This window comes from Bos grunniens, chromosome 7, assembly GCF_055505025.1.
Source record: "Bos grunniens cultivar Pamir isolate PY7600 chromosome 7, Bosgru_T2T1.0, whole genome shotgun sequence".
In the NCBI taxonomy this organism is placed as follows: domain Eukaryota; kingdom Metazoa; phylum Chordata; class Mammalia; order Artiodactyla; family Bovidae; genus Bos; species Bos grunniens.
In genome coordinates this window covers 55,670,333-55,685,756 of record NC_141171.1, presented here as the reverse complement: position 1 = coordinate 55,685,756, position 15,424 = coordinate 55,670,333, and the positions used below count along the sequence as shown (strand labels likewise).

General features: G+C 39.6%; 1 long non-coding RNA gene across 39 annotated transcripts in view; it reads right to left on the bottom strand.

The window, feature by feature from the left end:
- Positions 1 to 15,424, bottom strand: part of LOC147369591 (uncharacterized) — a 676,540-nt gene that overhangs the window by 589,050 nt on the left and 72,066 nt on the right. Inside the window, exon 3 of one of the 39 annotated variants that reach the window (XR_015168551.1) lies at positions 3,659 to 4,067. The exons of 37 other annotated variants lie outside the window; for them this stretch is intronic. This is a non-coding gene — a long non-coding RNA (uncharacterized LOC147369591). Of the gene's footprint in view, positions 1 to 3,658; positions 4,068 to 15,424 lie in introns of those variants that run through there. One more of the 39 variants, XR_015168536.1, reaches the window with a different exon arrangement.

Sequence of the window (15,424 nt, the reverse complement as noted above, 5' to 3'; positions counted from 1 at the left end):
ATTTCCTTTAGGATTGACTAGCTTGATCTTGCAGTCCAAGGGAATCTCAAGAGTCTTCTCCAGCACCACAGTTCAAAAGCACCAATTCTTTGGCACTCAGTCTTATTTATGGTCTAACTCTCATATCCATACATGACTACTGGAAAAACCATAACTTTGACTAGACTGACCTCTGTCAGCAAAGTAATGTTTCTGCTTTTTAATATGTTATCTTCTTGTATATATCAGAAAGAAATTCATTAAAGTATATTCACAATCTAGAAAGGTACTAGTCTATTTGGAGTGGGGAGAGACAAGACACAAACTCATGAAATGGTTAAGAGGTGAGGCAGCATTTACTCATTCAGCAAGTATGTGAAGAACCATTATATGTTTGGCATTATGCTGGGGCTACATTATTGAGTAAAACCAGGAAAAGTATTTGGCTTTCCTAAGCTGAATTTCGGGAGAAGGCAATGGCACCCCACTCCAGTACTCTTGCCTGGAAAATCCCATGGACGGAGGAGCCTGGTAGGCTGCAGTCCATGGGGTCGCTAAGAATCGGACACGACTGAGTGACTTCACTTTCACTTTTCATTTTCATGCATTGGAGGAGGAAATGGCAACCCACTCCAATGTTCTTGCCTGGAGAATCCCAGGGACGGGGGAGCCTGGTGGGCTGCCGTCTACGGGGTCGCACAGAGTCGGACATGACTGAAGCGACTTAGCAGCAGCAGCAGCAGCAAGCTGAATTTCTGATTGTGGATCCAGATGCCAGAAAAATAATAGCACAAAATGGAAAAACAAACTCAGACAAATGCGATGAAGTTACTGTATAGAGATTCATTTAGATGTTAGGAGCTTGAAACCAGGGATTGCTAAGAGAAAAATGAGGACAATTGACCACAGTTAGGCAAGGATGGTTGTCATTCGCCCTTAAGAATGTCCCCTCTGTCTGTGGCCAGGGGCAATATAGAACCTATTACCATGTCTCAGCTAGTGAAACCCTCTTTTCAGACCCTACGGCCCAGCACCTTTGGGCAGCCTTCCTAATTTGTCACGCTCCCTCACTCCTGGAATCTACCTCATTTGGTCCCTTTTAGACAGATACCACAACTGGACACTCAGCTTGGTTTGGCTGGCCCTGATATCTAGTTATTTCCTTAAGGATTAATCCATCCCAGCAATCAATTTATAGCTTAAAATTGCAATCCCTGGGTTTTGTCTATGCCTTGGGTCATGTAATTCCCTGCCCTGTACCTATATATGCTCTTCCACTCACCTTCTGCCATTTTTTCCTAGCTTCTCCAAATTGAACCCAAATGGATCTAGCTCAAGTCACATCTTCTCCAGGCGATATCTAATCATTGCATTATCCTGTACTTGGCACAGTTTTCTGTTACCTCACTCAGAAGTACATCATTTCATGTTACTTTCTGCTTAAAACTCTCTAGTAGCTTCCTTTTCTACTAAATTAAACCCAAACTCCTCCCCATGCCCTGCAAGGCTCTGTTTGAACTGCCTCTACAGTCCTCTCTGTTCATCATTCCCACTGACTGGTCACTTGCACACTGTTTATGTTTGAATTCCTAAAATATATCAACCTCATTCCCACCCAGTGGCCCTGGAGCTAGCTCTTGCCTTACCTGAATAACCTTCTTCTTGATACGCAGAAGCCTGCCGGACTAGTATTGCCGTTCTGAGAGATCATTCCTGGATATCCACTCTCAAGTTATGTCTGCCTCACCCTAGTCAATCTCCATTAAATTATCCTAATTTATTTTCTCCATGGCTGTTACCACTCTCTCAAGATATCTTGTTTATGTATGTAAGTATAAATGGATACGCTCATAAGGACCTAACTGCCCAGTCAATCTTGATTACTGAGGAGCATGACTTCATCTCTATTGCAGCTGGCCATTTACTCCTTCTTTGAACATAAGCATCCATTGGTACGTCAAGTTCTTTCTTCTGAGGTCTTTTCAATGTTCCCTGCATCCCCTCGTGACAGAAGTTAAATCCAGGGCCCCTGCCCTGTGTTTTCATGCACATTTTATCTATGAAACATGTTTAAATACTATGTTACTCAATAAATTCAAGGACTACAGGCCACTCAGCCAACTTTTCACTTGTTCAATTTTCTAGAAAGAATCAGACTCAAGTATGCTGTGCTTTCCAAACTAAAGAAATATCATATTAAACTCTGACTGGTTTCCTTAAAGTATCTCTCTCTCAGGATGAAGAGGGAAGTAAGCCTGTCCTTTCCATCCCTAGGAAATGAGATACACTCAGTGAAGCCCAAGTGCTCTTGACAAAAATCCTCATAACTTCAACTGTTAATTTTAGTTATGCTCATTGCAGGTGAGGATTTTAATAGATATGGATGTGGATTCCAACATCAATTTTGAAATATGTGTGTGCGTGTGCGTGCGTATGTATATTTATGATTTGCATTTCACTTTGGAATATGGCATTTACTGTCATGGTGCTTCATCCAAACATTCCATTTCAATATCTTTAGTATCTGTGTCCAGGATCACACTCATGATCTTTGAAAACAAATATGGCATGAGAAGCTACAAATCAGAAAACAACTGGTACAGCCATACTATTTTACAACAGATTAACATCATCCCTCTCTGCCTCTTCTCACTAGAATCTACACCATACAGAAGCAAGGCACTCGTCTGTGTTGTTTACCATTACGGATTCTAAAAGCCCAAAACGATATCTGACACAGAGTACTTGCTCAGTAAATATCAGTTGAATGAATTACATAACTAAACATTTACTGTGTTCTAGGCAACATGAATACAAGTTTTGTATCAAAATACACACCTCAAAGATAGTTATTATTCTTTGTTAGATAAAACAACTGAGGTTCAAAGTGTCTAAGCTGGGTTTCAAATCTAGGCAGTCGGACTCAGAACACTCAACTTTCTCTATTAGACTGTATTAGGTGCAAAGCTAATAGGTGCGGTTTACTGCCCGTCCTCAAGGGATAGAACTGAGCCTGACATTTCTTATATTTCAATGAGAAGAATGACACAGGATACAGACAACTGTGGTATACTGGAGAATACATGTGCAATGAGAAATATATGTGCTATAGAATTTCAGGATAAGGCACTATCAAATTTACTGGGCAAGATACACTTTCAGAAAAGATTAATAAACATGAAGGCTTCTCAGATTTTTCTGAAAAGATGTCTTTAATTTCAATGGCTATGGATGGGAAGTAAGAACATTCTAAGACAACGTAAGAGTAGAGATGGAGTTAGAATGAAAAGAAGAGAATCAAGAGAAAATACAAAGCCAAATCCATCAACTTGGTAGCTGATCAGACACTATGGATAAAGTGGAAGATGAATGGACTACTAATATAATGATTGAAAAGCTCCAAATTTATATAATTAACACAAAGGAAATGTTACTACCATTAAGGGAAACAGGAGTTTGGTGATGCTTTGGGACAGAAGCTAGAGGGAATATGAAAAGAGTCCGGAGGATCAGATGCATAAGTAAAAGGACTAGCTAGAACCTTAGGACTTCCCTGGTGGATAAGATGGTGAAGAATTAGCCTGAAACATAAGAGACATGGGTTCAATCCCTGGGTCAGGAAGATCCCCTGGAGGAGGAAATGGCAACCCACTCCAGTATTCTTGCCTGGGAAATCCCATGGACAAAGGAGACTTGGTGGGCTATAGTCCATGAGTCACAAGAGTGAGACATGACTTAGGGACCAAACCACCACAGAATCCTAAGGAGTCCATGCCAAGAGGGTGAGTTCACAAATCTGTAATGGTTCCAAACAGCATCTTTCACAAGATATAACTCTATTCCAGAAAATGAAGAAATCAGTTAATTAAGTTCTCTCCTTCCCCAGAAGGTTTTTAGGTGGTAATAGAGCCAAACTAATCTTTGTGGTTCCTGATGGGTCTTTTCAATTTCTGTGCTCTTCATTACAATGTTTGGCAGATAAACAAAGGCCATGTTTGACTTCTTGGTATCTCATTGCCTTGGCCTTTTTTTACATGTGGCTACAGGAGATGCTCCTTATAAGACAGGCTGAGAATGGCCCATCCTGCCTGTGGAAAATGTGAAATAAGAGTCAATTATCAACCTATATTTATATCTAGAGCTATAGATATGTTTATATCTATACCTGTTATCCATTTCCCAAAATACTGAACAAGAATTTATTCCTTAGAATGCTTGAGTCATTTGAAAGCATCAAACCATAGAACAGTTTCTGCATCACCAAGGACAGAATAAAATAAACATTTCTAGATCATATTTTAGGATTCACCTCAGGATTTCTAGTTCCAGAAATAAAATGGTACTTGTGGTGCTGGGTTCTCAGCTCAAAGCTTAAATGTTCAGATAGAAACAGCTATCCTCCACCAAGTTAAGAAAAGATTTCAGCCAGCTTACAGTTTAGTTGAAGGATGTAAGTAGAAACTTTGGAAATTTTCCTGTCCTTTGGCATTCAGCAACATTTGTCCAGTGTCTCAACTTATGCCTATATAAACAAGGACGTAAAGAGTAACAGTGGAACACCTAAGGTGGACAGATCCCTAGCTTACTTTGTTGTACCAGGAAAATGAAGTGGAGAGAACAAAAACCAGACATCAGAAAATCCAAGTTCCAGTTCCATGCTGTAAGGGGAGAATTAAGAGAGTTTTTGCTGTGCCTACTGCCTGAGACTAAAAAGGTTATAATGAATGCAGAACTTTTCAGTAAAAAAATAATTTCATCCACTCATTCATTCTTATTTGTTCCATCAACAAATATTTACTGAATATACATTCATGCTACATACTGCACTACTGCCTAAGTATACATCGCTAGGAAAAACAGAAACTGTCTGCTCTTACGGGTTTTTCTTACTATCTAGCATTGTATCCATGTGAGATATTAGTACTACAACATGCATAGGCTATATTCTAACCCAAGTCCAAATGCACCCACACAATACATATATATGCATTTCAAGCTCTGACTGTAATATATATATACATGTAAAACATATGTAAGTATGTACTTGAATCCACACACATGTATTTTTTAACTCCCCACATGGCATAGTGGTAAAGAATCTGCCTGCCAATGCAGGAGATGCAAGATACCTGGGTTTGATCCCTGGGTCGGGAAGATGCCCTGAAGTAGGAAATGGCAACCCACTCCAGTATTCTTGCCTGGATAATCCACGGACAGAGGTGCCCTGAAGGTTACAGACCATGGGGTCACAAAGAGTTGGAAACAAGTGAGTGACTGAACACAGCACATATTACATATGAAAGTGTGTATTGAATTCACATATATGTATTATTGAATTCAAGATTCACACATATATGTATTTCAAGCTCTTCTCAGGTGTTGTTCATTTGGGAAGTGGTAGAATTAGAATTGGAGCCAAGCAGACCTATGTTTGTAAGCAGGCTCCAACACTTACTAGCTTCCTCCTGGAAAATTTACACTCAGTAACTACTATATTTAGGAGTCTCAATATGTACAATGAGGATAATAATAGTTGTTCCATCTTAGGGTTGCTAGCATTTAATGAATTAAAATACTCTATGTAGCAGCTGCAGAGAAGGCAATGGCACCCCTTTCCAGTACTCTTGCCTGGAAAATCCCATGGATGGAGGAGCCTGGTAGGCTGTAGTCCAGGGGGTCGCTAAGAGTCGGATATGACTGAGCGACTTCACTTTCACTTTTCACTTTCATGCATTGGAGAAGGAAATGGCAACCCACTCCAGTGTTCTTGCCTGGAGAATCCCAGGGACGGGGGAGCCTGGTGGGCTGCCGTCTATGGGGTCACACAGAGTCAGACACGACTAAAGTGACTTAGCAGCAGCAGCAGCATGTAGCAGCAGGCACACCTAGAATCCTCTATAAATTATGGCTTAGAATTTTCACTTGGAGATGCTGTTTTTGCCATGCAGCTGCTGGAGGACAGATGATCACTTCTCCCAGGTTTCTAGATAAGGCTTGTCACTGAGGGCTACTCAGCACTGTCTAAATAATTCACATGGCTAGAGGCAGCCCAGACACAGGCACAGGTACTTAACTGCAGCCTGCTTGATTTCAGTTCATTCGTATGCAGGATTCTCAGGCCCTGGTTCCCCCGTACATGACACAACACATGGGAAATGTACTTGCCCTCAAATGCCCCCACCAGCTTAATGAGGGTCAGGGTCTCTCAGCAGCTGGAAGTGGTACCAAGTGAGTCAAATTCCCCCTCAGGGAAACCTGATAAGAAAACATGGCTGTTCTGCTTCTGGAGGAACCCACTAACCTTCCTCTAGCCCATCTCCAGGAATCTAGATGGAAAACAGGAGTCTGTCAGCAGTGCCCTCTGCCACCAGCCTATTTATGAGGCAGTAGATGGAACCCCCATGCTGCCCTAGTGCTGGCAGCCAGCTCTCTGGTTATCAAGGGCCCTTGTGCTGGTGTGTAACAGGCCACCTCAGAGGGCCAATTAGCAAAGCCACTGGGTGTGGTTTGGGAAGGATCGCTGAGGTAATCCTGCAAGAGTGTCAGAGGCTACTTCCACAGGGTCTCGTTGCATGCACTGCACTCTGTCAGCGCCCGCTAGTTGAAAGTAATTGAAGCAGGTGCTACATTAATATTTATCATTCCTCCGTTAAACAGCATTTGATCTGAGAGTGTGAAATGCCACACACAAAACTTTCCCATGAGCCAGGTCTGCAGTGTCCTAGTGTTTTCTCCAGGACTTGCACCACCTGAAAACTGGAGGCTAGAATTTCCAGTTAATTAGTGTAGGACTTGCCCGTCTGAACCACCACAGTGAGATTGATGAAATGCCCGTTTCTCATAGGTCTATATGGAGCTATTTTCTGCTGGATCTCATCAAGGATACTACTTGAAAGTGTTAAAGGGTGTATATTAGTGTCCCAGGACTGCTGTAACAAAGAACCACAAACTAGGGGCCTAAAGCAATGGAAATGCAATTCTTCACAGACCTGGAAGACAGAAGTCCAAAATCAAGGTATCTACAGGGCGGGTATCTTCTGGGGGCTGTGGGGAGAACATGTTTCATGACTCTGCCCTAGCTTCTGAAAGTTTCCAGCAATCTCTGGTGTTACTTGACTTGTGGAATCATTAAGTCTAATCTCTGCCTCCATCTTTACAGGGACTTCTCTTTGTATCTCCACTTTGTCTCAATGTCTCCATGTTTCTTTCTCTCCTTATGAGGGTACCCGTTATTGGAATGAGGGCGCACTCTAATCAAGTATGACCTCACCTTCCATCTGCAAAGGATATTTCCAAATAAAGTCATATTTCCACAGGTACCAGGGTTAGAAAGAAAGAAAGTGAAGTCGCTCAGTCATGTCCGACTCTTTGCAACCCCATGGTCTGTAGCCTACAAGGCTCCTCCATCCATGGAATTTTCCAGGCAAGAGTACTGGAGTGGGTTGTCATTTCCTTCTCCAGGGGATCTTCCCTACCCAGGGATTGAACCTAGGTCTTCCACATTGCAAGCAGATGCCTTTACCGTCTGAGCCACCTGAGGAACACCATTCAACCCACAACAGAGAGGATGAAAGAATAGCTAGAATTCTATTTCATACTTAAGAAAGTTTCTTTGAAAAGTTTCCTGGTCTTTCAGTGAGTATATGGTAGCACTAGAACCAGAAATCAGAGTTATGCTATTCACTTGGTGACCAGAGAAAGTCATAGAAATTTGGTACAGTCAATTTTCATTATTCATGATAGTTAAGTTCTATAGTGAAAGTGAAAGTCACTCAGTTATGTCTGACTCTTTGTGATCCCATGGACTATACAGTCCACGAAATTCTCCAAACCAGAATACTGGAGTGGGTAGCCTTTCCCTTTTCCAGGGGATCTTCCCAACCCAGGGATCAAACCCAGGTCTCCCACATTGCAGAATTAACAACTCAGGGATCGAACCCAGGTCTCTTGCATGGCAGGTGAATTCCTTACCAGCTGAGCCACAAGGGAAACCAAGAATACTGGAGTGGGTAGCCTATTCCTTCTCCAAGGAATCTTCTCAACCCAGGAATCAAACCAGGGTCTATTGCATTGCAGGTGGATTCTTTACCAATTGATCTATAAGGGAAGCCCTTAAGTTCTATAAAGTAGTCACAAACACAGAATTTGCAAATATTAAATCACTACTCCTAGAAGAAATAAAAGGTTAGGTTACTACGAGCTTCTGACGCAACATTTTTGTCAACTGATCAATACAGAACCTTGTGTTTTGTGTGTGTGTCTGTTACTTCATGCGTAATGTTAATTCGTTAACCTTGAACTCACAGTCAATAGCACTTTACCTCATATCTGAACAAAGCTTTTCAAACACACATTTTCTCCATAAGTCATATCACAGCCTTCTTGTACTTAGGCACACTATATAGAACTAGGCTTGGATTTCATTTTAAATACCAAAATCATCAGGAAAAAGCTAAAAAAAAAATGAAAAACACAGAAGTCAATAGACTCCAAAGGAGATTGGACTTACAGTGTGAGAGTGAAACAAGAAAGAGTATCACCATGTTCAACCTCGATTGGGAATGTCTACGTCAAGCAACTTAAATCTTTTGCTGCTCTTCGTAGGTCACAACAATATACTGTGAAAGCACCCTGGCTATTGATTTTTGACAATTAGTAAATTACAACAAATAGGAAAATTTACAAATATGGAACCTGCCAATAATGAGGACTATTTATTGCAGTCAGTCCCAGTAGGTTTCATGCAGGAGGGCACCCATCTCAGCTGCAGATGCCAAAATAAATGAATTGATTTTTAGGAGTGCAAAAAAAAAAATTAAAACAAGTAGGCAAATTCACAAATATGGAAGCTATGGGATAGACTGTATACTGTAGCCATTTCTAGCAGGTTTTGTGTTAGAAGTGCACCCCCTCATCTGCAGATGCCAAAATGGATGGAGGCTGATATCAGAGCATACCACGGTATTAGTGTTTGTCTTGATAAGAACCTGGCTTGATGGATCCAGACCAAGCTGTAGAACACCCACCCCTATTAATAACATAATCTTTAATAAATATGAGATGATACAATCTACATGAGGGAGAAGAATGGGGGAGAGAGACCCTGAGCCTGACTAACTTTACCTATAAGTATAAAAGTAGTGAAATTCTAAGTTTCATCAGAATCATTTTTTTTTCTTCTGACAGGTATTAAAGATGGACACCCAATATGAACAAATGCATGCCTAATACCTAGTATATGCCCTGCCATAAGAAAGATGTTTAGAAAGAAGTTTGATTATAGGTGTCAGTGAACACGTCCTTGAGAAAATTATATTCAAGCTCATACCTGAGGAAGGGCTAGCCTCACAATTTAGAAGGAAGTGGTATTCCCAGCAGAAGGACCAATGTTTGTGAAGACCAGAAACTAGGGAGAGCAAAGTGAGTTAAAAGGATGGAAAGTCTGGTGGGACCTCAGTGTAGTATGCAAGGAGAACAGTTCAAAATGGGCCATAATCAGCAAAAACATCAAAAGTGTCAGTGTCAGCAACATTAAGCAATTTGTCTTATAATGGAGTGAAATGGCAACTTCTTCAAAATCCAGCTACTAAAGAGAAGGGCAGCTTGATGTAGAGTAGCAATCCTTCCATGAACACCAAAATCCTCAAGACCCTTCTTGGACTTACGGGTATAAGCTCAAAACTGCATTCATGAAAATAAAAACAAAAATAAACAAAAGGGACCTAAATAAACGTAAAAGATTTTGTGTAGCAAAAAAATCCGTAAACAAAAAGAAAACTCTTAGAATGGGAGAAAATACTTAGCAAATGAAGCAACTGGCAAGGGATTAATCTTCAAAATACACAAGCAGCTCATGCAGCTCAGTATCAAAAAAAAAAAAAAAAAAAACAATCAAAATATGGGTGAAAGATCTAAATAGACCTCTTTCCAAGAAAACATACACCTGGTAAAAAAGCACATAAAAAGATGCTCAATATCACTATTAGAGTAATGCAAACCAAAACTACAACGAGATATCACCTCTCACCAGTCAGAATGGCTATCATCAAAAAATCTACAAACAATAAATGCCAGAGAGGGTATGGAGAAAAGAGAACACAACTCCTACACAGCTGGTGGAAATGCAGACTAGTTCAGCCACTATGGAGAATAGCATGGAGGTTTCTCAAAAAACTGAAAATACAGCTACTATATGATCCAGCAATCCCACTCCATGGCATTATCTGGAGAAAAACAAAACTGGAAAAAATACATGCACCACACTGTTTATTGCATCTCTGTTCACAATAACCAAGACATGGAGGCAACCTAAATATCCACCGACAGAGTAGATAAAGAAAATGGGGTACACATATACAATGAAATATTACTCAGCCATCAAAATGAATGAACTGATGCCATCTGCAGCAATAAGGATGGACCTAGAGATTATCATACTGAGTGAAGCTAATCAGACAAAGACAAATATCATATGACATTGCTTATATGAGGAATCTAAAAAGAGGCTATGAATGGACTTATCTATAAAACCAAAACAGTTACAGATGTAGAAAATAAACTTATGGTTTCCAGGGAGTGAGGGCAGGGGGGAGATAGTATGAAGATTGGTATTGACATATACACATTACAAAACACAAAATAGATAACTAAGTATCTACTTCATAGCCCAGGGAACTCCATACTCAATGGTCTATATTGGAAAAGAATCTAAAAAAGAGTGGATACATGCATAACAGATTCACTTTACTGTATACTTGAAATTAAAACACTAAATCAATTATACCCCATTAAAATTTTTGAAAATTAAAAAAAAAACTGTGTTCATAGTAATATTAAGATATTGTTTTTCACTGGATTGACATTTGTACTGAAGGCACAAAAGCAGTGGTGAGAAAATTACCAGTGCCTTTGTACAAATCATTGACACCAGACTGTCCTAGTAGGTAACTTTTGTATCCTTCACCATTCAGTTCAGTTCAGTTCAGTCGCTCAGTCGTGTCCAACTCTTTGCGACCCCATGAATCGCAGCACACCAGGCCTCCCTGTCCATCACCAACTCCCAGAGTTCACCCAGACCCACGTCCATCAAGTCAGTGATGCCATCCAGCCATCTCATCCTCTGTCATCCCCTTCTCTTCCTGCCCCCAATCCCTCCCCCTCCTGCCCCCAATCCCTCCCAGCATCAGTCTTTTCCAATAAGTCAACTCTTCGCATGAGGTGGCCAAAGTATTGGAGTTTCAGCTTCAGCATCATTCCCTCCAAAGAAATCCCAGGGCTGATCTCCTTCAGAATGGACTGGTTGGATCTCCTTGCAGTCCAAGGGACTCTCAAGAGTCTTCTCCAACACCACAGTTCAAAAGCATCAATTCTTCAGCACTCAGCCTTCTTCACAGTCCAACTCTCACATCCATACATGACCACTGGAAAAACCATAGCCTTGACTAGCCGGACCTTTGTTGGCAAAGTAATGTCTTTGCTTTTCAATATGCTATCTAGGTTGGTCATAACTTTCCTTCCAAGGAGTAAGCGTCTTTTAATTTCATGGCTGCAGTCACCATCTGCAGTGATTCTGGAGCCCAAAAATATAAAGTCTGACACTGTTTCCCCATCTATTTCCCATGAAGTGATGGGACCGGATGCCATGATCTTTGTTTTCTGAATGTTGAGCTTTAAGCCAACTTTTTCACTCCCCTTCACCATTACACATTCAAAACAAAAGTCCATTTTCAGCAAAGAATAGAAGCAGTATAAATTATTAAGTTTTTATATTTTAAACTTGAGTATGCATCTTGTGAATATTATAAGTGATTAAATGACAAAATTACAAGTATGAATGAGACATTACTTCTGCATACCAATGTATGATGTTTGTCTTGATGAATAATACTTGTGTCAGTGTTTGGCTGCAAGATGAAATAGTTATGCTCTTTTTCTCCACGAAATGTAAAACTCTGGTTGTTCAGACTTGGAAATTTGACATAAAAATGTTTTCGTGAGAAAAAAATGAAGTCAGTCTGTCACATTAAGGAAAACAACTGATATCTGTTGCTAAAGAAAAGATTTAAAGGGAAAAATGAGAGTTCTGAAAATCTTGTGTCTGTAACTATAAACTTGACAGCTTCCCAATACTTAAGAACTTTTCCTATGACATTATTATACTATTAACAGATGTGATTTCTTGGTACTACACAATAAAATGTGACAATATTTGAAAAAATCTTCAAATTCAGTGAATCAATAATTTTCAGTTAACCAGGGCAGGGAGTCATATACATTGGTAAAATATTCATTTTTACCAGAATGCAAGAAACCCATTGTATTACAACATAATGGAGTACAAAATTTCATTGAAAAGTGTTTATGTTCTGTATCACAATTGATCTCTGAGAACCTATCACTTGTTGAGCTTGCTTGATCTAGTACAAATCAAAGGAAAATATCAACAATTATCTACAAATTTTATTAAAATATGCCTTATTTTCCAAACAAGTATCTCTGGGTGGTCAAAATTTTTTCACACTCTTCAACCAAAATGTCATCTTGCAAAAAATTAAATGCAAAAGAAAATATGAGAATCCATTTGTCTTCTATTAATCCAACATAAAAGAGATATTTTAAAATGTTTAAGAACACAACTGTTCTCATTCATTTTTTTATTTTGAAAACTTTTATTTTTAAATTAAAATATTATTGATATTACCATGTAACTGGTTTAATTAATGTTATTTTAAATGAAATAGTAAACAGTATTTTAAAATGTCCTCAGTCTTCAATTCTAATATAATAAACCATAGATATAAACCTCATGAAAAAAAGATCTTTGGGGTCCTCAATAATTGGGATTCTAAGACAAAAACATTTTAGAACCAATGATACACAGGAAAGAAGATGGACTTGATAAAAATCAACGACCAAGACTCCCTTCATCCTGCATCACTAATTAGCAGAGTTCTCTTAGATAAGTAAGTGAGCTCTTCAACACCAGGTTCTTATTGCATAACATGAGTTATAATAATCATAAATGTTGATAGGGTCACTATAAGAATAAAGTGCACTCGTATATGCGGAGGCACTTTGTACCCTCCAAAGCACTATACAAAGGTTATTTCCTTATCATTATTCATGACAGTAACAGTTTGTACTAAAATGTGATGAATCATGTTAATAATAATTACCTTTCTGTGTTAAAAATAAAAATATGGTACAGATAAATCATAATGCAAAACATATTTATCTCTATAGCACAGGTTCATTTGATTGGTTTCCATTATTTTTTAAAGTTTTTAGAAACCTCAGAAATTCTTATTAAAGATAAGACCAATTTGGAAAACTGGTTCCTAAATAATTATTTTGGAATACATGTGGATATTGCAGGAAAACTCAGGAAACATCTCACAGTGATCTGAAAGTAACAAGCACTCCTGTGGCTGCATGAACCATCTATGAGATCCAAGCCCAAACACAAAGACAAGATACTCAGATCACTTACTTCCTGCTGATATGGTCAAAGAACATTAGTGTCTGAAGCAACATTAGCAGCTCTTTTATCCAACATCTCATCTAAAGCAAGAATCTCCTCTAAAAACCTATGACAATTTATCCAGTCTCTACTTAAATACTTCTAGCAGTTGGAGATATATCACTGAATACAGTGTATAGTCAAAGTTATGGTTTTTCCAGTATGTATGGATGTGACAGTTGGACCATAAAGAAGGCTGAGCACCAAAGAATAGATGTTTTCGAACTGTGGTGCTGGGAGAAGACTCCTGAAGAGTTCTTTGGTCTGCAAGGAGATCAAACTACTTAATCCTAAAGAAAATCCACTCTATATTCATTCGAAGGACTAATACTGAAGCTGAAGCTCCAATACTTTGGTCACCTAATGAGAAGAGCCAACTCATTAGAAAAGACCCTGATCCTGGGAAAGATTGAAGGCAGGAGGAAAGGGGCATGACAGAGGATGAGATGGTTGGATGGCATCACTGACTCAATGGACTTAAGTTTGAGCAAACTCCTGGAGGTAGCGAAGGGCAAGGAAGCCTGGCATGCTGAAGTTCATGGGGTCGCAAAGAGTCGGACATGACTTAGCAACTAAACAACAGCAAAGGCAGTTTATTTTATGCGTTACAGTTTTTTGTAATATGCATATCTATACAAAAAGCTAATGATCTTTTTAATTTCTAACAAATTCCCAAATGATGCTGATGTTGCTGCTCAGGGACCATACTTTGAGAACCACCGAACTAGGGGGGTCTCACCACAATTCCTCACTTAGCTTATGTGATAACATGTTGTGAGTTACATGCAACTGAATTGCGGCAGAGGCTGTTCACAGTTTTGAGACATTTTGGATGGTGAATTCTAAATAAGTGTTAATAGGAGAGCAGTGGTGTGAATAATCCACCACCATGGATAATCCAAAAGCCATTTCAGCTTGATTTTGGAAGGTGTTCAAGTCGGATTTTAATTTTGCAGGAGCACTGGTTTTGCCTTAGCAAATAGGTTTTTTGCTGAGGCCAATGTTAAAACTGAGTGACTGCTTCCTGGGTAAAAACACATGTTTTCCAAGTGAGGAAGGGAAGCCAGAGAGCCTGGCATGATAGCTGTGAAGACAAACCTGGCACTCATAATTCACAAAGCAGGCAAAGGCTAACTGAGAGCTGAGTCCATGTAAGACATATAAAAAAATTGTAGTTCCTAAAAATATGCATGAAAGTTGGGAAGATTTTGGGGAAACTCATCACTTCCTCTTTCTATACATACTAAACTCTGTAGCTTATGGAATTCAAAGTATTTCCCTTTTACCCTGTGATCAACACCTACAAACACACACCCCTGTGTGAGTGTATATGTCTACAGTTTTGCCTTAAGGATGTCATAAAAGAAAAATACTTCCTGAAAGCTCACAAATCCATTGTTAATAGGCATGTCAGTGTTTGTGCTTAGAGGTAGTTATAGTCAATAAAAGTAATTTCTGAACATTAGCTTATAGATAGGCTGAACCAGAATAACCTGAGAACCTAAATAAAATACAGATTCCTTCTCCTCTGCCCCAGAGCTGAAATCCTCTTTTAGGAAGTGTCTTTATCTAGCCCTAACTTCCTGTAGACACAGCCCCACCACGTCACACCTCAGATGTGCTCTGTGCTCTGCTCACCTTTTTAGTAGGGTCTTTCCCTTAGATGATGAGGTGATAGATGCTGCTGGGAGTCATGAAGGATTCAATGCCCATGAGGAGAACACTGAACCAATGGCAGCCTGGCGGGAGTGGGCTACTGGCAGCCTGGGAACAACATATCAATGACTTCCTTCTTCCCTTGTATGAATGGTCCTGAGGAGCAGTCTGTGAACTTCTCTGAAGACAGCCCTACAAAACGGCACTCAGTTCCACTTCAACCAAGTGGTTGCTAACTTGGTTACATTTTTTATATTGCCTCATTGGTTC